This window comes from Acanthochromis polyacanthus, chromosome 1 (genome assembly GCF_021347895.1).
Source record: "Acanthochromis polyacanthus isolate Apoly-LR-REF ecotype Palm Island chromosome 1, KAUST_Apoly_ChrSc, whole genome shotgun sequence".
In the NCBI taxonomy this organism is placed as follows: Eukaryota; Metazoa; Chordata; class Actinopteri; family Pomacentridae; genus Acanthochromis; species Acanthochromis polyacanthus.
The window spans coordinates 25717089-25741316 of record NC_067113.1 but is presented as its reverse complement, the minus strand read 5'-3'; the positions used below and the strand labels follow the sequence as shown (position 1 = coordinate 25741316).

Sequence of the window (24228 nt, the reverse complement as noted above, 5' to 3'; positions counted from 1 at the left end):
CTTCATTTGAATCAATTCTCTTGTCATGTTTTTGCTCGGTCCTGAGCTACACAGAGAGGAACAGGAAAAGGGTGTGTGTGTGTGTGTGTGTGTGTGCGAGCTGCGAGCCTGCCTGACCCATTATCGACCAACAACTAAATAATCCTCAACGCACATTGGCTTTCCTCATTTTCTCAGCGCTCTGGCATCCTTTCTGGCTACCTCACACCCGCACAAACACACACACACACACGAGAGCAGCAGCTTCAACAGGAGGCGATGAATAATTTGCAGCGAGTCTCCTGAACTGTTCCTCAATTTTGGAGGACAGGACAGAAGCTGCCAACTGCATTCATGTTGCCCCCATTCTCACCCTCTTTCTCGGTTCAATTTGGTTTGCATAAATGTAAACAAACAATCGTGACAAATGAATAACAATATTAAACAAGATGAAAAGTATTGCTGCCAAAGGAGAACAATAAATTATACATGTAGAGCCCTATTTCTGTTTATTACACTATGGCATTATGAAATGTATTTCTTCCATTGCAGCCTTGCAGCACTTGTTTGTCCAATTGCTCTGCATAGTAGTAGGTCCAAATCTTCACCATTTCAACCCAAAACTATGCCATGTCATCCTTGTAAACTGGTAAACATGTGTCATCAGGCATGCTACAAACATAATGCAAATTCAAATGTCTGAAAAAAACAATAATAACACTCATAGGCAATGAAAATTTTGCATTTTTGCTTAAAAATAGTGTATGAACAGAATGGTAGAACAACTGTTTCAATACTAGTTTACTTTAATCTAATAGATGGCGGTTGCATCACAAAATATCTGAGCCACCAGTGATGCACCGCCTCCAATATGAGAATTTTTCAGCAGGTTTTTGCCCGTGAAAAAGTTTTAAATACTGCACAGGAGGAATAATAAAAGTCCTAGCCACCATAGACAGCTGGATAGATAGAAACTGTGACAGGTGTTTCTTGGATTGTGCAAAAAACTAACATCATCATGGCACGTCTTGCCTTATGTTGTGCCATCATTACAGGCTCCCACACAGTTGCTTAGTTATGCACAGCACAGACGTCACAGTGCCTTGCTATATAATTAAAGAATGAGCAAAAGTAAGAAAGGTTAATCGTATTTACATCAAGCAGCATGGAACGAGGAAAATGCTATTAACACAAATACACTTGCCAGGAGAGGATTTTAATTCGGGCAATATAAATGCAAACGATTGTGCGGCAGGTAGCCGGCTGGAGGGCAGCTCCTCGACTTGAAGCACTTCAAAACATTTGCTCTGACATTCCAGCTGGCGAGGCACACTGTGTGCGAGTATACATTTCATCTCGAACGGTGTCAAACAGGATCAGGGGAGGCTGATCTCTACAAAAACTGTGCAGAAGCTTTGACTTGGCTTATATTGAACCGAGGATTTCATAAATAAATTACCAAACTGAACTGCAGCCCAGTTAGAATAATAAAACTTTATGAAGCTACTTCAAACAGAAAGACTGAGCTAATATTTTGTCTGGTTTATGAGGAACATAAGGAGATTATAGCCATAAAAGATGAGATAAAACTTCTCTGTTTGACACTAATTATGTTTGTCAAAAGGGATTTTGTTGAGCATGTATTAAATAACTTCTAAAAATTGGACATCAGGCATTACAACTTTATTAACGAGACTTGAGAATTATAGGTTGACTGGAAGATATTATGGTGGAGAAGCTAAATCATTGTCTGGCATTGCTTTCAGGCATGCACAGGTGAATATCACGGATACCTCTATAGTGGTTTGCTACAGGACACTACATCTCGGTCTACATCTAGACACTGGTACACTTCATAAGATATTCAGCATGTAACTGTAGCCACTCATGCTTAACCAGACAAAGGTTGGGCGGTGCAGTTGCGAGAGCTGCTTCAGAAACACTTAAACAAACCCTTAATGATGACTATCTGTGATCTGCCGAGTCATTTTATCTTCTGTGTGTACGACTGTGTATGTGTGTGTGTCTACTTAAGAGTGAACACAAGACAGAGAGACAACGAGCGAGCATCTGAGAACCACTTAACATGCATGACATGTTCTCTAGGAGGCAGGCCGGCGTTGCTATAGCAACTAGTGTGGGTCATAAGCCCGGCGGTGATGGCATATTTGATTGGCTGAGTGGAGACAGGAGGGACCACAGTAAGGGGGGAGAACAGAACAGAACGGGACCACTTACAGAACCAGTCAGTGCTCCGTGAATTCTGACTTAAAGAGTCTTGTAAGAGTCGTCCAGTGTTGGTAAAAGTTGGTTTCAGACTGGCTTCTCTGTCCCTCAAAAATCTATGATGATGTTCTGCATAAAAGTAAAATGAACTCGGTGTCTCCTCTTTTACGGACACCATTCATGATGCTGCTAAAATCTTGGTAGATGACTGATAGAGCCAACTTAAGGTTGCATTTAATCAACCTTTCACTATTTAAATTCAGAGCCACATTGAGATAGAGGCTGCATTCACATTACAGTCGAGCAAAATTTAAATGCACCCACTGCCCTGATCTCAAAGGTGCCACGAGTGATGGACTTAGAAAAATAAATGCAATGCCACAAGTGTCATCTTCCAAGGTGCTGCACTGATGACTGATAATAAACAACATTAATACTGAATATCATTAAATATCGTTCAGCATCTGATAAGCCTTCAAACTCATTCATCTCATTCAAGCTGGGACTTCTGGCATCAAATTTCAATTCATACTAGTACCTAAAAAACAGGAAACCTGCATGTGAAGCCACCAATACAGGCCTTAATGCTTTTTTTCTTTTCTGCTTTTGGACCACTACAACTTTATACAGACATGCAACACAACTGGATTAAAAACACAGGCATTTATTTCAACGAGAAAACAAAAAGACTATGCAACAAAAACATTAACCTTGCTTAAATTTGACCCAATGCAATGCAGCGTCATTAACAAGAGAGTGATTTTTCCATTGCTCTTTTTGCCACGGTGATAAGAGAATAAAACCTTGATAATGTTTCACAGTTGGAAATGGTACTATAACTGCTGAGCATTGTCATGGTGTCTAATAAGCCCTTAATCTCATTAATCTATTACTAAAAGCAGCCTTCCCGGATTATATTTAATCATCTCTGTACCTGAAGCGATAAGCCCTCTCCAAAGAAGTTTAAAGCAGTCCTGTTTTTGGTCTGATAAGGTTAAGCTGGATATTTACTCCATCTGAACTGCTTGACAGATGGTCAGATAGCTTCAGAAACCCTTTGCATTTTACCAATGTCAGATTAAACGGATCTGTTGACTTTCATTTCTACAACGTTTTAAAACAGGTGATCATTCGACAGCAACATTCAAGCAAAATAAAGTGAAACTTCTGTCGTCAGGTTGTATGACTAAGCTAACGATAGAGTGTAAACAGAAGTACTCCGAGTAAAATAAATGCACGGCAAAACCTGAAAATGTATGACCCATCCACCCAGTGATGGGATGAAATCATACCCAGAGTAATAAATCAGTTCCAATGCCACAGGCTTCTGTGGCGAGACAGAGAAACAACCTTGACAGAATAGCATAAATCTAGTTATACAAAGCGCCTTTCACCAAAGCTGATGCCTTTCATGGTCACATCATGCACTTCAAATGTGAAAGATTTTGTCAGGATGAAAACAGCGTTGAATAATTTGACTTCATCAAATATGACATTTGAAATAAGGCTCTAGGTTCTAGTCTCAAGGCAAAAATAACTACAACACTACTTTCATAAGAGAACTATAGAAAAATGACACTTTTGCTAACATCAAAGAAGCCATTTGCAAAACTGTCCTAAGAGCTCCAGTATACAACAGCTGCACTATCATTGCAACAATGAAGGATAACTGGTCTACATAGGGAACTTCTCTTTCCTTTCTTACTCCCTTTTTCTACAGGGAGATCAGACAGTACAGGGTCAGTCGCACTACAGTGCCACTGCAGCTGGTAGTGATTCAGAATCACTTGTTTTAGTGGTACTTCAGCAGCGAGGATGCCAGTAGCCGTGGGGGCCCCAACACTTACATCAGCCCAGACAAACAATACAATAGTTGCAGAACTTCTCTACAGTATCTAGGCTTCCATCCAAATGTAGTGCAAACTCTCAACTGCATTCACAGGAAAACAACAAGAGAAAATACTAATAAATGAGTGTTTCCATCCACTGGTGCAAATATTGGGAGTTGGTATGTGGAGAGAATCTGGTGGCACCAGTTCTTCTGTCAGTAAAACCCATCAGAAGATGAGAACGCAACAAGATGGCACTATTATTAAAAGAGTGCCAGTTAAACCTCAAATGGTGGGGGGAAAAAATGCAAAAACATCTTGGAAATATATTGTCTATTTTTGTTTCATGCATTAATTTGAAGAATGTTAGTGTATGCGCTGCTCGACACAGATTTTATGTTTTTCTTTGCTGTATATCAACTAACCTTAATTGCAATTTAAAGCTGCTGTCCGGAGTTTGAATCGCAGCGTCTCCCAAAACACTGGTGGTCCCACCCTCCCTCCCTCTGATTTCGCCCCTTTATTTGTGCACGCGCGCAGTACATGAGAGAAGTGCCCGGAGTGCTGCAGCATCTTGCCTGTTTTGCTGTTTTCCCCTCTTCTACATTTAGTACATTTAGTAAATAATAAAGGAATTACGTTAGAATGCTGTATTGAGTCTAACTTGTCCTAATACCAAAATAACATGAATCTGCTAGGACGAACGAGTAAAGTTTCAATATGTGATTACACTCGTGTATCCCTCTCGATGACGTTGTTTATCAAACTTAGTGCATTTACGCGTGTATATGTGTTACATTGTTTATTTATTTCTATCTAGAGTTCAGAATTGCATGACTCCTCTGACGAAGAGTATGTCCCAGACGCCCCAACATCTTCCTCCAGAGGTCGGGCATCTAAACGAAGCTGTCAGGCGGGCTATGAAGGCCGTGGTCGGGGAGCGAGGCGAGCACCCCGACCACGGCATCTAAACCAAGCCATCAGGCGGGCTATGGAGGCCGTAGTCGGGGAGCGACGCGAGCACCCCGAGCCAAAAAAACGTCCTGCAATCTCTTGGCCTGACAAGCCGTGGGATTGGTAACTTTCTGGAAGTTGCTGATCCCTGATGCTCTCTCCTCCACAAGCAAAACAAATGTGCGCGCGGTTGCGTAGTGCGGAGCTCGCCCACCTCTGCATGGGCTTGCTTGCTGTGCGCATAACCGTTGATTGACAGCATGACAAAGCTGAAGCTCGAACTTGATTGGTCGGCAGCAACCGGCGCTTTTTGGAATAACATGGGGGTCTATGAGAGGAAGGCGGAGCTCATGAATAAATTTTCATATCGCGTTATACTAACTTTATATTATAGTATCGAACTAGACTAACACATTTAAGCTTTGTTAAAAAATGATACATAAATTGAAAACAAACGGAAACTCCGGACAGCAGCTTTAAGTTTGGATTTTTTTGGCGTAATGGTCAGGTTTCACCTAGGTGTGGAAATATGTCAATGGATATATAGTTGGATACACAGCTATAGAGTTGCATTTGGCTGTTTTGTGAAATGCAAAAGTATTTTTTTCTTCTTGAATATAAGTTAGAATTTTTTGTAATTCTACCAAAGGACTGTTAAAATGTGTAACAAAAGTCCGTCTCTCATCAAATTATAAATCCGTTTGCGTTGTATTAAAGTAAAAACCAACTGGACCAGTTGGTTGGAGAGCTGTGCTACCAATGTTAAAGTCATGTGTGTAATCCCTGTTCTGGTTAACAAGCTTTTCCGATGCTCCCGACTTCATAAAAGTGTAATTTGTCTCTATTCATGCCTTTCAATGCCATTTCAACAGCATCAGACAGGTTGTATTATATTGTGTTTTCATGGCCAATATTCAAACAGGGCCAAGTGTAGGTAGGCTGATGGTTGTTGCTTAGCTGCTTTAGTGGTTCACATTATCTAATTTGCAAGTTTGTTTTGACTTTGGTGTTAACAATGCAGTTAAGTTCCTCGAATTGAAAGCTGTTCCTGTGTAAACGGAAGCATTTCGTGTCACGTATATGTATATGGTGTTGCAGAATTGGTGTTTAATCTGAGTGATATAATATGAAGGTAAGACTCACAAACAAGATTTTGCATACGGCCCTCAAAAAGCTAGAATCAGCTCTGTGTATTTGCTACGAAGTTTTTGAAACACGACACAGCAGCTTTCACAGGTTGTAATAGTAAGGTGATTATTGCTCCAAATGCATTCTGCTCAGCATACTTTGTGGAAAGTACTGGTGGCTGCATATTTGTCTTCTGAAAACTCAGCTAACACACACACAGAACACCACACACACCTTCCTGCTGTCGTGGTCCCTGCTGGCCGATTGCTCTGACAGTTATAACCTGTACTGCATCTGCTATAATTGGCTATTATCTCCAGAGATGCAGTGTGGTGGGTCCCTGCTTCCAACACTGTGGGCTACAACTGCACAGTGTTTGAGACTTTAAAAACACAAGACTGGGTTCCCTACTAATAAGATCAGGAAGGAAGAAGCAAAGACGGGTTACTCAGACACGATACACATCCCATATGCTGCCATCAATAAAGCCAATCTGGATGCTATTTCTGTCTCTACGGTCAATATTAAAGCGCAACTGACAGACTGGATCAGGACATACAGCCTGCTGGGCATGTGTACTCCCCTCAGTGCTTCAGTGTGGAGTGTAAGTGGATGAGTGAGGTCAGTGTTACAGGATATGAGACAGTGATCCTACATTGTAGTAGATGTTAATGACATTTCCTGATGGGGCCACATTTAGAAGAAATGTGTAAATGTACTAAAAAGTTGTGTCAGTTCACACAAAGAAAGAAATGCAGACAAAAACAGGATAAGGTTTTGGGCTGTCTGCAGGACAATGACTTCATTGTCATGTTAATTGAGCTGCAAATCATAATATACCTTGTTTTTATAGTGTTTGTGTCGCCTCAGGTTGATGGATAGCACAAGGCAAAACATCAAAGTAAGGTGACCGTAAACGCACAAAGATTCTACAAGAAGACAAAGGGTCAAAAGGACAGTTTCATTATAAATGCAGAACAACACATGCGACAACCACATGTATGCTAAAAAAAAACATTTATTCCAAAGAAGAAGCTATAAACAGGATTTTTTTTTTTGACAGAAACAACAGTCTATGTACTTAGAAAGTAAATCTGCTTTGGAACACGCAACTGAATCAGTGGTGAAACCATTGCTATAAAAGCAAAAAAAGTGAACTCTTTCTGTAAAAAAGCAGTCACATATTAAAAACAACAGTGTCCCTATACTTCAGCTCTGAAACACGTGAAAGTGAAAAGTTGTAAGTAACCTCACAATAATAAGCCACGTAGGCAGATTGGAAGCCATGAGCCCGTTAGTGAAGCAAAACTGACGGCCTTGAAGCCAACAAAAGCAGGGTACAAGCAAAAGCCACTACATAGAAAACTGTCCACTGGCTTACTTAAAAACTACAGAGGAAAAATCAACTGAAGGAAACTGGAGAGGAGTTTTTCTCTCTTTATATTACAGCTATAAGCTCAGCGAATGCAGCACTCTGCAGAGCTGACTGGCACACGCTAAAGCTGCTTAACTTTGTTTCTCCAGTCTCTGTACACTACAGCTGCCGCCTTGCTGAGTCGATGTTACACTGAGCTGAAGCCGACCAAAGTGGATTAACTTTTCCACCTTTCTCTGTGGTAATAATCAAAAAGTGCTTTAGACAACATTGTGGCAGGCTGACTTATTAAAAACTGATTGACCATTTTGTCTGCACAAATTGAAGTTGAACCCTGCAAAGCACTTACGATGTTGGTTTCCGTAGCAACATCACCAGTAAAAGACCTCAAATGAAGCAATTTTCTACACCGCGGCCATTCACCGCTCATTATTTTGTCAAAAACAATTCATCTTGACACTTTCAGCTTGAGGAGAATTTGACCCAAATCAGCCTCAGCAGTTATCTGTAACTGTAAACCACACTCTGTATCTCCTCTCCCTCCTGTCAAACTGTGCTCTCTGCAATGTAGTTTTAACACCACTCTTTACGATGGCATTAAGATGTTGTAAAGAGGCAGAGTGGAGTGTCTTACTCTTCACTCATCTTGTGTTTTATCTCTCTAGAGTGCTGCAGCAGTGTCAAGTGTGAATGCTGGCCGCTCGAGGATAGCAGAGTAGCTTAGCTTGGATGGCTTTAAATGGATTCAATTAACTAGACTCTTGGTGGAGCAGGTGACCTGAGGGATCATCGTATGATAGGAAAATGAGAGGGTCAATCCTCTAAGCGGCAGGTCTAAGTTACACAGGGCCCTGAATGAACCAGGAGCTGGACAAATGTGCTTTGAGCTCAGCTGAATGCATTTATATAGTTACTAAACACAAACACTTACGCAGTGTTAAATGAAAAATGTACATATAAAAAAAGGCTTTAACAGACTGATGTCTGTCAGGAGTGAAAATAGCTTTTTTCCCCACAATTGCCTGAAGGTAAAAGACTTGAATTTACAAGGAAAAATGTCATGCAGCACTCCAGACATCTATAACATGTGTGCATTTAAGACAAAAAGCCTGTAATTAAGTCAGACAGCTTCTTGTGCTGTTCTGAGCTTGAGAGCATATCAGTCTCCTCACAGATCATACCGTGTACTCTATTGTTTTTACCTTGTGATCTTAAATAAGGTTCATAACAGAACTTAAACAATTTCAGTCACTTTATATAGCAAATTAAATAATTTATCAAGGAAAGCAAAACTTCAGTCACTGGTTTTAGATTGTTTAATTTTACATTAACTTGGGCCTTGGGAAACGTGTTGGACCAGTTGAGACACCAATCATCAGATTAATCAACAAAAACAATTGCAAATTGCATCCCGACATATCAACATTGTCATGTTATTATTGGCTACTTAAAGACAACATTTTAAGTCAGGCTTTTCTACATTTCTACATAGACTTGTAATTGATGTAAAGAAATGTCTGTTAAATTTGTGCATTTCACAACATGTCAAACTATTTCTTTTCCCAAATAAGCAGTTTTTTTAGTACAAACACAAAGAGCTGTATTTTATAGCTTAACTAAAATGAAATTAGCATAAAACTGGAAAAATTATACTTTAAATAAATTAACTGACCAAAGAATAATGAGACATTGTTTTACAGCATTTAAGTTCTGTGTTGGACTGTTGTCTAATACTCTAGGTGACTGAGGAATTGTGCACGATACAGTGCAGTGACTGCTTCGCCACTGACAGCTAATTAAATTAAGAAGCCTCAATAATACAAAATACGTCTGCGCCTTTGAAAAGATTTCAATTAATCCTGTTCAAGAGCGCAGAAAATGCTGGAAATAAGAAGACAGCAGAAACATCTCCCTGCTTGCTTTGGCAGAAAAATAAAGACAGAAACCGAAAACTGACAACCTCAAAACACTGTTTTTTCTAGCATATTATTAGCCCTAACCTGCTATAGCCAAACCGTGTATGCTGAATTTTACAAAATCAATTGGCCAAGGTCATAGGCATTATGCTTGTAAGGCTCAGTGAGAAGCTGTAAGCGACAGCATAAATGTAATTAAGGTTGAAGTGCTCACAGGAATGACTTAGCAGCACAGTGAATGGCAATCAGTGGTTGTAACTGACATATGATGAACTTCTATAATTAAATATTATAGCACAGCGCCTGCAATTATAAACCACTGGAGGAAAACTGGTAAATTTGAGGACTTTTCTGTTCAACAAAACACTCTGGCGAGAGGCCAATATCGAGTCAACAGTTCAACCCTGAATAAGTGACTCAGTTTTAACATTCTGCAGCTGCAGGGCCAATAAGATCCATGCAACAGTGCGATTAGTAAAACATGCCAGCGTTAAATATTTCAGTCATCTAAGACTATTTCACCCTGTCATACCCAGCATAAGCAACGCATTTTTCTAACCGATACTGCTTCAGTCTGCATCAGACATGGTAGTGTTTCTACTACATACTGGTATCTAACTGCAACAGACTGACTGTCTCATAGTTTAAATCTGCAAAATACATCAGAGGAGAGAAGGTATGGGGGCAAAGCGGCCAAGACAAGGAACAAATACAGTTTGGAAAGTGTGAACATCTTGGGTTTATATCTAAAATGTGTAGTAAGTCTGCATGAAGTGTGCTCGTCATGCTAGAAAGTAATGAGAAGAAAATAAAGTGAGCTGAGCAGAAATCTTTTTTTCATGGTGGTGAAAATACAGTGCTTTCAGACAAACCCTACCATTATTTTTAATTAACTAACCACTATGAAAAAGAACCAGAAAGTTTTGGCTTCACTAAGTTTTGCTTTCATACAAACTCCCTGCTGTGTGGGACTTCTATTTCGCTTATTTTTTATATCGGTATGTTCTAAATTAACTAAATCATCTCACTTCAAACTGGGAAGAAAATACAGAAATATTCTTTGTGTGGTGTAAAGAGAAAGTCAAAACACATTTAAAAGAATCATGCATATACAGCCACAAACCATCTTCATCCTGTAATGTGCAGCACAAAGTCTTGAACTCATATTCCCAGCGTTGCCAGGTTTTGGTGTGAAAAGTACATTAGAGGCAATGCCAGAAAGGAAGTCAAGAAACAATACATTAGAGGAGTAAGCATTTGTAGAAACACACTTGCAGACCAGACAAAACTGCTGTGCTTGTAAAAAAAAAAAAGGAACAGAAACAGACAATGATAACAGCAGGAACTAACCTGTATGATCTGTACATGCTGCAGCAATAACCAACTCCAAACAGGAAATTTCAACAGGCCAAACAGATACATCATGTATAAACAATGCCTTCAATTCATCTGAGCTGGCACCTAAACAGCATGACATCTCCCATACGTTCTCAAGACAGTTTTATGATTGCATTCTGTGATGCTTTTTCATAGAAATCAACTGCAGAATAGCAGAGGTATGTGAACTCAAGTGATGCATTCAGACTAACACCTGTCAGTTCAAATTAATATGACAGTAAAGTGATGTTAACGCCTTTGCAACTCAAGAGAAAAAAGGAACAGAAATGCACCTACTTCATTTCTCCACAGTTCAAGAACCTTTAGTTGAAACTGATACAAGATAAATGTAGTGAAGGGCAACCATGCCAGCCACGAGTTAATCATCCATATTGCTTCTAAAGTATATTATAACAGTGTTTCACTAAAGTGTGCCTTCGTAGATGGGAAATATACGTATTTAGGACATTACTGTTTGTGACTCAAATCACTGCGACCACTGCATTCCTTTTCATCCCTTGCAAATATGGAACTATAAAATAGTTTATGGCCAGACATGGCAGACAGGTGAATAAGATGTAATTACAAATTTTGAAGGTGTTGACTTATCAAGAGGGAAAAAAAAGGATGCAAATGTCCCATGACAGGTACCACAAACTTTCGCATTGACAGACACCTTCACCTTTACTTCTAAGGCGCATAATCTTGCAAATGCGTGCATTTGTGGTATATGAACATTCAGTTTAATAAAATATTTTATTTGAATAAACTACTTCTAATACTTGGACAACTCATTGAAACAATCATATAAAATGTAAATGATTCATGAAAAAACAAAACTATTGGTGTGGCTGGACTCAAACCAGATAAGGTTAGTGTATTAGTCAATTGATGGACTGATCGAACGAAAAAAAAATCGACCAGCAATTACTCTGATAAGCAATTACGCATCTTTCAAGCAAACATGTTGAAGTTTCTTTTGTTGTAGCTTCTAAAATGTGAGGATTTGCTGCTTATATTTTGGGCTTTAGTTGTAAAATTGGACTTTTTCCATTTATTACATAGGCAACATGACTTATTTAATTGAGATAATATAAGCATATAAACATGTACTAAAATATTCATTAGTTGCCACCCTATTTGCATCCCCACTTCAGAATTGTGGTATTATCCTTTCTTATTATGTTAGGGTAATGGTATAATGCAAAGTATGAGAGAATCCTATTACAAGTACCCAAAGAGAAAAATCAACCTTACAGGTACCAGAAATTTTTGCAAAGATTACGAGATACTTTCAAACCTTTACATTTAAGGAGTACAATCTTGTAAAAGGAGCCATTGTTTACTCCTGACTGCACTTGAGCTGAAACAACAAATAGAGTAATCAATAAGCTGAGGATTAGAAAATACATTGGCAACCATTTCAATAAAGGATCAGCTGTTCAGCTAATTTTGCAAGCTATTATGGTGCTGTTTAAAAAAAAATATTAGTTGTTTTGTTGTCTCATATGTTAGTCAGCTGAAATAAATAAATATCAGGCATTGAGCTGGTAAATGCTCCACTATGTTTGCCAGAGGGCTGGTAAATCTGTTTGTCTGCGGTGTGATGCAATGTAGGTACTGTACAGTGGATTTTTTGGTTGAAAATAGCTGGTTTCTGAACTAAAATAAGTCAATTTGATTGAATTTAATTAACTGAAGTTCTCATTATGTTGTCATTGTTCTTCTGACAAGTGTGGGAACAAGTCGTGGCTTTTGAATCGAGTCAAAACAAACAGTAAGAATGTCACACAACTCTCAACTGCAGCACATAAAAATCAGCAAGCTCTTAAGCCTTTAAAGCCTCTCCACAATGAAGGCCAATCGGAGCCTGACTTGTGAGCTTGAACCACAGTCGGTCCCTCTGGGCCACCACTACACGCTGAACCACCAAGACAATAACTGCACTTTATCATGCTGCCAGCCTCCATACATAGGGAGACCAAAGAGCCTTGGCCTTATAACGTGGAGCAGCCTTGAGGCCAACTGTGGCCGTTTGGTTTAACCAGATTATGATTATGTCACACGGGAGATTACCCATCCGACACAGAAAGTCACAGTCAGACACGTAGTCGTGTTGCCGCACAAACACACACTCTCACTAACACACAGCCATCTGTTATTGCCACAAACTACTGTATGCTCGCTCTCTGCAGCACACAAAGCCTGATCTTAGCAAAGAAGGAGGGGAGGGGAAGGATGCTGTATGAACTGCACAAACTGATAAAATCTCTGCTGAAAAATAGATTTTTTTCCCCCCCTCAATCTCTTGAGAACTACCTCTGTGAATGAAGGATAAATAGATCATAAGAGAGGGGAAAAAAGGGCAACACTATGGAGCAGCATAAAAGAGACAGATGAGGCAGGGAAGAGGCCATGAATGTCTCTCCCCCTCTGTGTGCAATGGCTGCCTGCTTGGCTGCAGCTGACGCAAAATGGAGCCGCAAGAGTGAAGGGGGAGACGAAAGGGAGGGTTTAAGGGGGCAAATGGGAGGAGGGGTAAGGTGGGGAAAGAGGGAGAAAGTGTGACAGCAGCTGAGAGAGGGGGGAGAGCTGTAGGAGAGGGAGAAGAAAGAGACTAATTTGCTCCTCTCTGTCATCTGTCTGGGCTCCCTCTCTCACCTTGGCCCAGATTTGCAGTCTACCTCATATCCACTTCTAATAGAGGAAGAAATGAAGAGGACGGAGGGCAGGACACGCACAAACACACACACACAGTCGCGCGTTCCTCGCGGAGGCCATTAGTCCTTACACCCATTATTACTTCCTAATCATCTAGTGGCAAGATTTCACGGGAGCGGGAGTAGCCTGCTAATCCGAGCAGGCAGATGTCACAGCGCAAGAAGGGGAAAAAAAACTGTTCTGTAGCAATAATGTACAGGCAGCTGAGGATGGGGAATAATAACCGCCCAGATGCAGACTGCAGCTCAGGGAATCAGAAGAAGAGGCTAGTGAGCTTTGACTGAAGCAGATGGTTGGTTTAAAACACAACTTCAAGGAGGTAAGAGTATCTCGGCTAGGTGACACAAACGGCAAGACAAAGAGAAAGAGACAGTTCAGATAAGACAGCTTCAACTGGCTGGGTTTATGGTGAGCAGAATTTTCAATAATGTTTTGAGATCAACCTATTCAGCTGAGAAAAGTGCATTAGCTTTGTCTACCAGGGGCTGTTAACGTGTTTTAGGCAATACACAACAAAGAGATCATTACTTTAGAGAAGCGCGGCCACAAATTCAATCAATCAATTAGTGAAATTACAGAGACATGTAATTAATTAAACTTACATCACTGCCAGAATATAAATAAAAAATTACTGGCACAAGTTCCTAACAGAGGATTTCTCATTTCATGCCCAGTTAACTATATATTTGTGGAAATAAAATGGAATTTTAATTAACTTTGTACCATTATCTTTGACAATTTATGTTTTTTTTAGAAATAATGTTTTAGATGTAAAGTATTGATGTAATAATGGAATTATTGCAAAGCAGCATCTAGAACTGAAAAGGTTAATGAACTAACTGATTGGTTGATCAACACAAAATCATTCAACAACTATTCTGATAAACAATGAGACACCTCGGAGAAAAACATATCAAAAATTTTTTAGTTGCAGCTTGTAAAATGTGACAATTTGCTGCTTCTATTTTGGATTTTAGGTGGTCAAAATACGACCAATATTGCTGTCATTTTGAAAATTTTCATATATTATAGACCAAATAATTAATCCATTGAGATAATATATGCCAACTAAAGTCTATTAAAAATATTTATTAGTTGCAGCTCTATTTGCATCCCCACTTCAGAGCTGCAAGAGGCAACTCAACATGCAAAGCTGTAGATAAATCATAACTGGAGATTAGGGAAGTGAAGCGCTGGGTGAGTCATGATACCATAGACATTCTTGTGTTTATACATTTACACTTCATAGACTGACAGAAAACATTCACCGTGAGGAACAGAGTCTGTGAGTCATTATACTGCTGCATGGCATTTATAGGAGACACATCCCCAAGTCATCAATGAGAATGCAAATAGGAAGTAGGAATTGGTCATATACCACAAACCAGCTTCACTCTAAGCTATTTTCAGTTCATTTGACTGAACAGAGAACTGAACAAAGGTATGACCCAACGCACGTCTCTGCCTTTATAACACATGCTACACACAGCATCTCTACAGTATAAACTAGTAAAAGGCTTAGCAGAATAAAAGAATAACTGATTTCTGGTTTATATACTATGAAGTGGGTGAAAAATGTGTCTTTTTCTATTACCATAAAGTAAAAATCACTTTTAAGTGCACTGACATTGACACGAGTCAAATGTTGATTATGTATAGACACTGTTAAAGCCCATCAGCGACTGTACAGAGTGATCAGACAAAGCCTGCCAGACCTTGACTACAACTGACAACAATTTTAGGAATCCGTTTGCAGTGTGTTTCTCTGGTACTGTGTTGGACTGTTTGTTCTGTAAGTGGACAATGCTGTGAAGATAATGCACATTCAGACATTCAGCAGGGAATAAGAATGAGGTTTATGGGTAAATAATCTGAGTCAGCCGGTGCGGGCAGGGAAGCCGCTTAATCCAGTGCACACAGGCCGAAAGAGCAGATGGCTAAACCAACGATGTCTCTGTGCTGGGTAGAGAACAAAGTCGAAACAAATGTCTTATCTGTAAATCTATCTTGTCACATCTCCACTTGTATCAGTCCCCAGTGAGATTCATATGAAATCAATAGAATCATCAAACCACCTAACCACGAATCCAAGACATTTTTCACTTTTTATGTGCTAAAACACTTTTCCAGACTTCAGCTTGTCTGCATCACGGTTTGTGAGACTTTGCAATACCGCTAAAGATGTGCCAAACTATTTCCAGATCTGTGAGAAAGCTCCATGGAGCAGCTCACTTTGCTGCAATTCTCGTCTTTTTGCGACCACTTCATTTTCCACTCTACAGCCGGAGAATTGACTTGGCACAAGCCAGTGAATCAATATTAAGTAAGACTGTGTACAAATAGCACTGACCGCGGAGACAGACGCTGCCGCAGCTGATGCTGGTGAGGTGGTATGTGCTGTTGCTGGAAGCCGGTTGTTAACCTCGCCTGTATAAATGACACCTTAAGGATTTGCAGGTCTGGTGCCAGATTTAGATCTGGCTGCTGTGAACGTAAATAACAAATGAAATCCTTCCCAAGGCAAGGCGAGAATTTACTTATCTCCCAGACATCAACTCTGCGAGTCTCCATAGGCAGGATATCAAACTCTGTTTGAAATAGCAGGCAAACTAGAATGCTGCAAAAGAGATCAATAATATATCATCACCTCTTTTTTTCATTAATAAAAAACATAGACTACAATCATAGAGGAGCCACGGATACATATCACACCTCTCAATCAATGTTTATGCAAATCCAGGCCTTTCTCTGGACTACCATACTGTTGGCCGATGCTCTGAAAGAAAATTCTTTCCACCCTTGGATTAGGAAACTGACAAATGCAGACTATTTGGTGAGGCAGCTCTTGGTTTTTACGCTCTGAGTTACAGAAACAGCATGTCAAGGGCTCTGCCAATGTCAATATTTTTAAAGAAAAAATTAAAAGCCAACCCTTTAAATCTAACTTTAGAATGCTTTCCATCAATTATTCATTATACCCGGCTGCTTTTGTAGTGTTTCTGATTTTAATTCCCCCTTATCTGTGTTTGTTATAATCCTAGTTCCATTTTAGTGTTTTCATCCATTATATTCACACATTTTTATTTCTCATGTGCGCTGGCCTTGAACTGTTGGTAAATGTTTACATGTGTACTGCCTCATTATCACTGGTTAGTCATCCGCAAAGCAATGCGATTACCACTAACCTGTGTAAAGGCTGCTACAGGCAACTTGCAATGTGAAGTAACATCAACATTTAATAAATGTTATGACATACTGAAATCCATTTGTATGGAGCTGCGAGAACATGTTAACACATTTATTTATACATAGCATTTATCAAAAAAAAGGATGCAGTTTCTTATCCAGAGAATATATGGATAATTTTACTGCATTACTGCATCTGTTTTCCAATACCGGCACAATTTTTTTGTTTGCATACCACTATCCACTTGGATGAGCTATGACTGTTCACAATTAGTCCTTACACTTTATTAGCATATATATTTTGTACAAACTGAATATAAAAGGGCAAATGGGAACAAGATGTTAAACAAAGTATATCCATGATTTTTCATGTCCAATGCCTATAGGTTTTTCTATATAGTTGTGACAAATACTGTCAGCTAAACATCAGCCTATAAAATGTGAATGGATCTTTTCTGCGACTCTGTATGCCACCTTGAACTCTCCCCTGCACTCAGTGTGAGAGAAGTGCTACGGGCAGTCATTTCTTTAAGCCGACTGTCTGAGGCTCAGTCTTTAATAAGGTGTTCCAGTCTACAAAGCTCGGCTTTACAGTGCTGATGTAAAAAGGAAGTGCTGTCAGTATCAACAGAACAAGCAATCCAATCACAGGCCGGGGACACAATCTCCTAACTGTCCCAAATCCTGAAGGCAGATGATGCACACCACAACATCCATCAAAACATTCTGTAATTCTGGGCAATAAAGTGGAAAACTGGCGCCAAAACACACCATTCACAATGAATTTAATACTGAATGTGCTACTACTACAAAATGTGACTTGTTTCGTAAATCACTTCCTTTAATCAATTATTTAATTGGAAAAGCACTCCCTGGTATAACCACATATCTTTGTTGCAAATGGATCCTGATTCTATTTCTTCCTGAGAATCTGAGCTGTAGCGAGACAAACACCAGCGCTTTCTAAATGTAATTGGATGTTTTTCAAGTGATGGAAATAACAACAGAGTAATATTTCACCTATTATGCTGCCAGAGAGAAGAAAGTTTGTGGCTGCGTCATCATATATTGTGTTATTTTGGTCCTATGTTTCCATGGATTTACATCTCACTGTTAACAGTCTGACTGATGATAAATTCACACTTCATATGCTATGAAATACAAAGAAAAACAAGCCATTGTGTGGTTAAGCTTTATGACTGATTACAGTCTTCTGTGCATGAAAGGAAAATAGTGGAGAAAGAATAACTAAGTTGACAGAAGCAAAACTTCAAGTAAAAATGCAAAATGTTACAAATCTAACCCGAAGCATGATGGACCATTATTGGATGCAAAATACTTTAGAGTCAATAAGATGACAATGATCGGGATGATGCACTCATCTGAATGAAAGACAGTGCATCTAGTTCCATGCTCAACCTGAAACAATAAAAGGTTATCCAGTTTGATCTAACACAATCCAAACTCTCCAAAATAATCTCCAGTGTCAGTCACCTGCAGTAGATGCAACATGTCTCCAGCAAAAACAATACACGTTTTCCAAGGCTACTGAGCAAATACTTCCAATTTCCCAAGGCCTTACAAACTGTTCACACCTGCAGAAATGGCCAATTTTGAAGTATTACCAGCTTATCTAATGATTAGGAGGAAAACAAAGGACAGTTATGCCTTTGGACATTTATTACGATGTATAAGCCTGCTGTAGTAGTAGAAGTGGAAGTAACCATTTGCACTCAAATGCTTTTCTATGTCTCAAAGACCTTGTGATGTTCTGAAATTAGTAGAAAATGAACTAGAACTTCAGGGAGTCATCTGGAAAATTCAAGTCTGTTCGAGGCCCTATAATTAATTATACAGTTAAATCATTCTAGGAAAAATTAGGCACTTTTTATTGAGGCACACACTATCAACACACATCAGAACATCTCAGTTGTAGTGCGGTTGGTTTATTTTAACACTGAAAAAATGTAAAAGTGAAGAAAATTATCAAATTATCAAGCGTCAAAAGGCTAATGTAAAGAAATAGCCCTTTTAGAATTTAAATTAATTGGCCAGCAAACACTATTTTCATGTTGACTAGTTTAAGCTTCTGCAATTCATCATAGCTTATCAACTCATGTTTCATAATATATTTAGAAATTGTCACTGTTAAATCAGTGTGAGTTAAAGCTACAAAACGTGTCAATACTCATGAACCAGGGCCTCAAAAATGCTAACCACTTGAGTAAATGTTGCTTTCCAAATCTCTTCAGCAGGATCAGTTAAAGTACTGTCCACAGAGAAAGTGTAGCCCATTAGCAAAGCAGCAGCAGTTGTCGAAATGCTCTGAGCTAAATACACAATAAACAGTAGCTCTGCACATAAAATGAAGGAAAACAAACTTGAAGCGGAACAAAGAAAACCTCCGGTCATGCCTACAGATATAGTGCGGCAGAAAAATACAAGTCACTATGCTGCTTGTATGACTAAGAAATGCAGCTGAAATGGTCTTGATGTAGAGACAGTGTAAGGTTAACTAGAATAATTTCATGCCAGAGAGGTTGACCCAGCCTCATTTAAAGGATTTTTTAATAAAAAAAATTAAACTGTAACAACAACCAAAAAAAACAAAAAAAACAATCAGTAACTCCTAATTACATTTGCACATTTAGGGAAGTTGTATAAGAAAACAGGGATCAATTTAAGATGTTGAAAGGTGTAAGTGCACCACAAGTATATGTTTCTGTCAGATTGTACACAAGAAAACCTTTCTCAGTAAAAGTGGTGGGGCTGAAAGAGACAAAGACATGTCTGGACTTTGGAAAATGAATCTTTGGGACCATGTTCCCTATTCTTGACTTAAAAAACAAACAAAAACAACAAAAACTAGTGGTAGTCAATGAGAGATAGCTGGTCTGCATCAGCAAACACTGCAGGTAAAAGCAGCTTGCTCAGCCTAGCAACCACTGAGCCATGCAGGAATACCAGCGAGAGATTCCACACCTCCAAAACACACAACACACAACAGAGCGCACCTAGGATCATTAGTGCTCCACCTGACAGCTGAATAGCATTCCTTTAACAAATAGCCTCTGGATTCAAAAATAGCCTGCCTTCTGGTAATGAAAATATAATCTGTTGTCATTGTGTTATCTGACCAATCGCTATGCCAACACTGCATTGTTGTGTTAGCCGACGACAAGCAATTTTCGTTCCAATCAAACTGGTGACTTCTAACATACTCAGCCTAGCAATACACTTGTCTTAAACATGCAATAAAAAGTTGATTATGGCCATAAATCTGAGCTAGCATTCATCATCACTGCAACGGGAAAATACTGTTGTGTGATTTTGTGGCTGGTACAGTACAGTGACAGTGTTGTCTACTCTGAGCTGGGAAAAGTTCCCAAGTTGTCCTTAAATTAAGACATTCAATGTTCAGCATTTTCTCAGATAGAATTCTTTTAATAAGCTGTCACCCCTTACTTTGCCAGTGCTGTCACTGATAAAAACTTGTGTCGTCTGCTTCTCCCTTCTAGTGTCTCTCTGCTCTGATATTTCTGCAGCTCCTTGAATTATGTATTTACATTGGAACAACTGAATGCATTCCATATTATTATTTAAAGCATCTATCATCATGCCTCCAGCTGCACATCTTTCAGTGAACTAAATTTTTCAAGTATCGCACAATTCTACGCATCGTATTTCCAGACTAATAAATTGCAATGTGATGTGACTGCATTTCCTGTGCACTTGTACTTCAGTTTCAAGGTCTGTTTAATGAGACTGCACATAACGTTTTGATGCTGGTAATGAATGTACATATAATGCTGAAAGAATACACCAAGTACAACCACACTCCATAGCGTTTAAACAATAGAAATATTCTGCCAAAATTCAGCAAATCAAGGCAAAAAGGACCGTGCAACTTGATGTTTTGACTATCTTTTGCATATCATGCTTCTAGTGTGATTCATACTCTCTCTGCTTTTCTTCTAAGTTGCTTCTCCAGAAGAAGTCTTACAAATTATTCAGACCTACTGCTACCTCCTGTCACCACCAGCCTACCAAGTCACCTTGGTTTTACAGCCACCTCATTCCCAACTTCAACTGAAAAAGCGACAGTCAACAGGTCTGACAGCAACAATGCATATAATTACACAACAGGAAACCGCATGACTAGGAAAGCCTCAATCAAGCCAGAGGTGACTAAACTATTTTGCAAAATGTTCTGCAGTACTACTCGCATACTGACACGAGCAGGCTGCAAGGCTTAATCGCACTATTATAGCCTCATATTTTCCGTTAAAAAATAAGTTGCATATGCTTGTTTAACTTTTACATAGAGTATAAGTGTAATTCTATAGCATCTTCATAGACCTCTGGGGTTGCTGCTGGTATGTTAAATGCGGTCAGAGCATTGCACCAAACGCACCTATGTATATGCGATTTATTATGTTAAGGGTAAAGGGTATAAGGGTAAGGTACAATCATCTCTAATCACTATAATCTTTGGTTTCACTACTTAAAGAGGTGTTATACGGTCAAAGCATTAAAAAGACAGAGTTTTAAACATTCTAATGAGGGCAGCTGGCAGGAATATTTTGCTTTTCCTTCTTTGACTGTACTGAAAACCACCAAAAGCTGGACAACAGAAGGAACTGGAAATATCGCTCTTTCTATAGCCAACATCTAGAATCAACGTCACCGTGTAATAAGCTCTGACAAATGTCAAACCCATTACATAATCCCCTGAGCTGTATCATTATAAGCATATGGCTCTAACAAAAAGCACACTGCAGCTGAGTGGCGAGAGCCTCAAGCTAAGCAACTATCAAACGGCACCTTTCACGATACAGAATCTAGGCCTGCTCTTCACAGTTTGATTCAAGGTCTTAAACAAAACTCTGTAATGCATTTAGATTAAAGGTAATTACAGCAGCTTGCCATCATTAAGACCAATGCAACACAGAGACATTCATTAGCTGTCCTTAACAGAAGCTGCCTGAAATGAGTTCTCCTGAAAACAAATATCATTACACAATCATTGCTATTATTAATACCTTCAAAATTACAAGATGCTGCATATGTGCATCTACTACTAATGAGTGCCATTATGTGATTCTAAGTCCTTCAAATGCTTTCTATTAGAAGAGCCAGGGCAAAGAGCCAAGCGATTCAAGGGATAGAGGAAGCAGGAGGGATTATTCACCGTTTCTGTTAACCCCCTGTGAAAATCTAAAGGTTGAAACAATAACATGCTCTTCACATCAGCCACCTTCGGAAAAGTTGCGCAAGAAATGTCACTGAATGTCAGCTTCAAACGGTTTTATTCCCAAGCCCTAGGCAAGGACAGGCTGGTGCATGACTGAATATTCATCATTGTATTCCATAAACAGAAGCGAAGACGGTGTGAATATTTAAAGATGGGTTTTATCCATCACCGATAACACTGTTTACCAATATTTTTGTTCATCATGAACGCCTTCATTACATAACCAAACAGAGAGCACTTCTGTTTGGCATCAGACCAACTTTATAGATTCCTATTAGCAGAACAAGCAGTGGATGTTTTTTTTTACCCACCAGACACCTGTAGTACAACTGCAAATGTGTGTTTTAGTGAGTCACTACTGCAGGAAGCAACAATGGTTTATACTGGATCCCTTGCTGGGAAAATAAACAACATTTAGTCCAAATTTACTACTATGAGTTCTGTCATCAAAACATGAGACCAGCTGTGACGCCTCACATGGAAACGAGACTAAAGTTAGATATTATGAGTAAAATTAAAATGCCCAAGATAACGCCAAAGGATCTCAACACTGCAACAAAGAGTAGTATGCAAAACCATTCCGATTAACTTAACGAGGTGCACTCACTAATTTCTAAAGCTGCATTCAAAGCAGGAGTGATATTTTTGCAGTCACACATCTGAATAAATCCAAAAATACATTTTTGTTTGGGGCACATCTCTTTGGATGGGCCACCTAAATAAATTATTAGTTAAATGCAAAACAGGTTTACAGCTAGCAATACTGCATAACAGGTTTTGGCAGCAATAAAACAGATGCCAGTTGACTGACTGTCGCCTGAAATTTTAAAAAGAAAAAAAAAACAAAATGAAATCAGGTCAATTGTTAACCTCAGTCAGGTTGTTTCTCTATGGATGTTTGTGTTGAATGGAATAGAAAATAAAAAGGCAATTAATAAAAACTATTCTTAATGTAATGTCAGTTGGGGAAAATTAGACAATTTATCATGTGGCGTGCATATAATTGCCATTTTAGTATGTCTGGTTGTGTTAGACCAAAAAGTGTTGTGCATCAATGAGTGCTTTCAGCAATATTGAAATTTTAGATAATTGCTGCAATAAGGATATGAAATACTCAATCTGTTGGGTATTCATAGCTAAATTAGAGAAACAGACATTAATGTCCGGCTAGTTCATTATTTAAAATCATTTAATGATCCAGAAAAAATTCTGTATCATGCTATATTAAAAATATATGCATCATTAAGGAGGAATTGACACATATTGGCTACCCATAAGCTAAACTCCATTCAGAATATGGTTATTGGATCAGGTTAGTTTCATCTAATTCAAGTTTGCTAATACAAAATAAATTTCCCGTAAAATCTGAATGGCTAGATCTGATATATTTTGCAACAGTTGTTAATTTAAAACTGTGTCAATAGCACGGCAGGAATAAAAACTATTTCAAGACAGCAAAACTCTGAATAATCAACACATGAAATTCTCACAATGTTTAACTTGTTCTGCAGGATAAAATGAAATGTGACTTGTGCAGTGTGGCGTGGAAACACTGAGTGATAATGGAAGACAAGTTGGCAGGCGTGCGGGCTGCAGATAGCAATCCAAGACAGCCTGCATGAGAAATCACATGGCTGACTGTAAACAAAGCAGTTATGCAACAATCTGAGATTCATGCAAACTGCCAGGAGGCACTCTGGCCCTCTACTAACGAACCCCCCCTCTTTAAACTGCACTGCTCAGGGTGAGCAGCACTGGGGTCAGCGTGGGAGGGGAGCCGGAGCCCGTCTAAACCTGTTGGGGTGGCTGGTGGAGCCCATCCCCCCTAATGTGACTCATGTTTCCCCGCTCAGTGTTTGCCTGCTTCCCGCACAGAAGGGGGCGGGAAGGTGAAAGAAGCGCCATAATAATCCCGTTTAACATGCAGGAGTCCGTCCTGCAGTTTTACATCAAAACCATCCACGTGCTGTCATTGTTGAAAATAAAAGCAACATGTTTATTAGACCCGTGAAAAGTCCCCACTACTCAGAAAAACTTGAAGACTGGATGTTGACACGGAGAGGGGGAGGAAAGAGGGAGAGGAAAAAAAGTAGCAACACGTTTATATCTCACATTGTGTGCAAAAAAATGGTTGAATATGTCAACAACAACGTGGTATCTGAGCTTTGGTGACAAACAGATAAGCGGAGCAAGCGGCAGCACGGCAGGAGGGCGATACTGTACAATCATAATACGGCTGTGCAAATGAGAGAAGGTGATGCTCTGAATCCTGCCTTGCAAAGA

At 39.3% G+C, this 24228-nt stretch overlaps 1 protein-coding gene across 1 annotated transcript in view; it reads right to left on the bottom strand.

The window, feature by feature from the left end:
- The window catches only part of stag1a (stromal antigen 1a), a 45673-nt gene that overhangs the window by 20915 nt on the left and 530 nt on the right, over nt 1-24228 (bottom strand). The window lies entirely within an intron of this gene.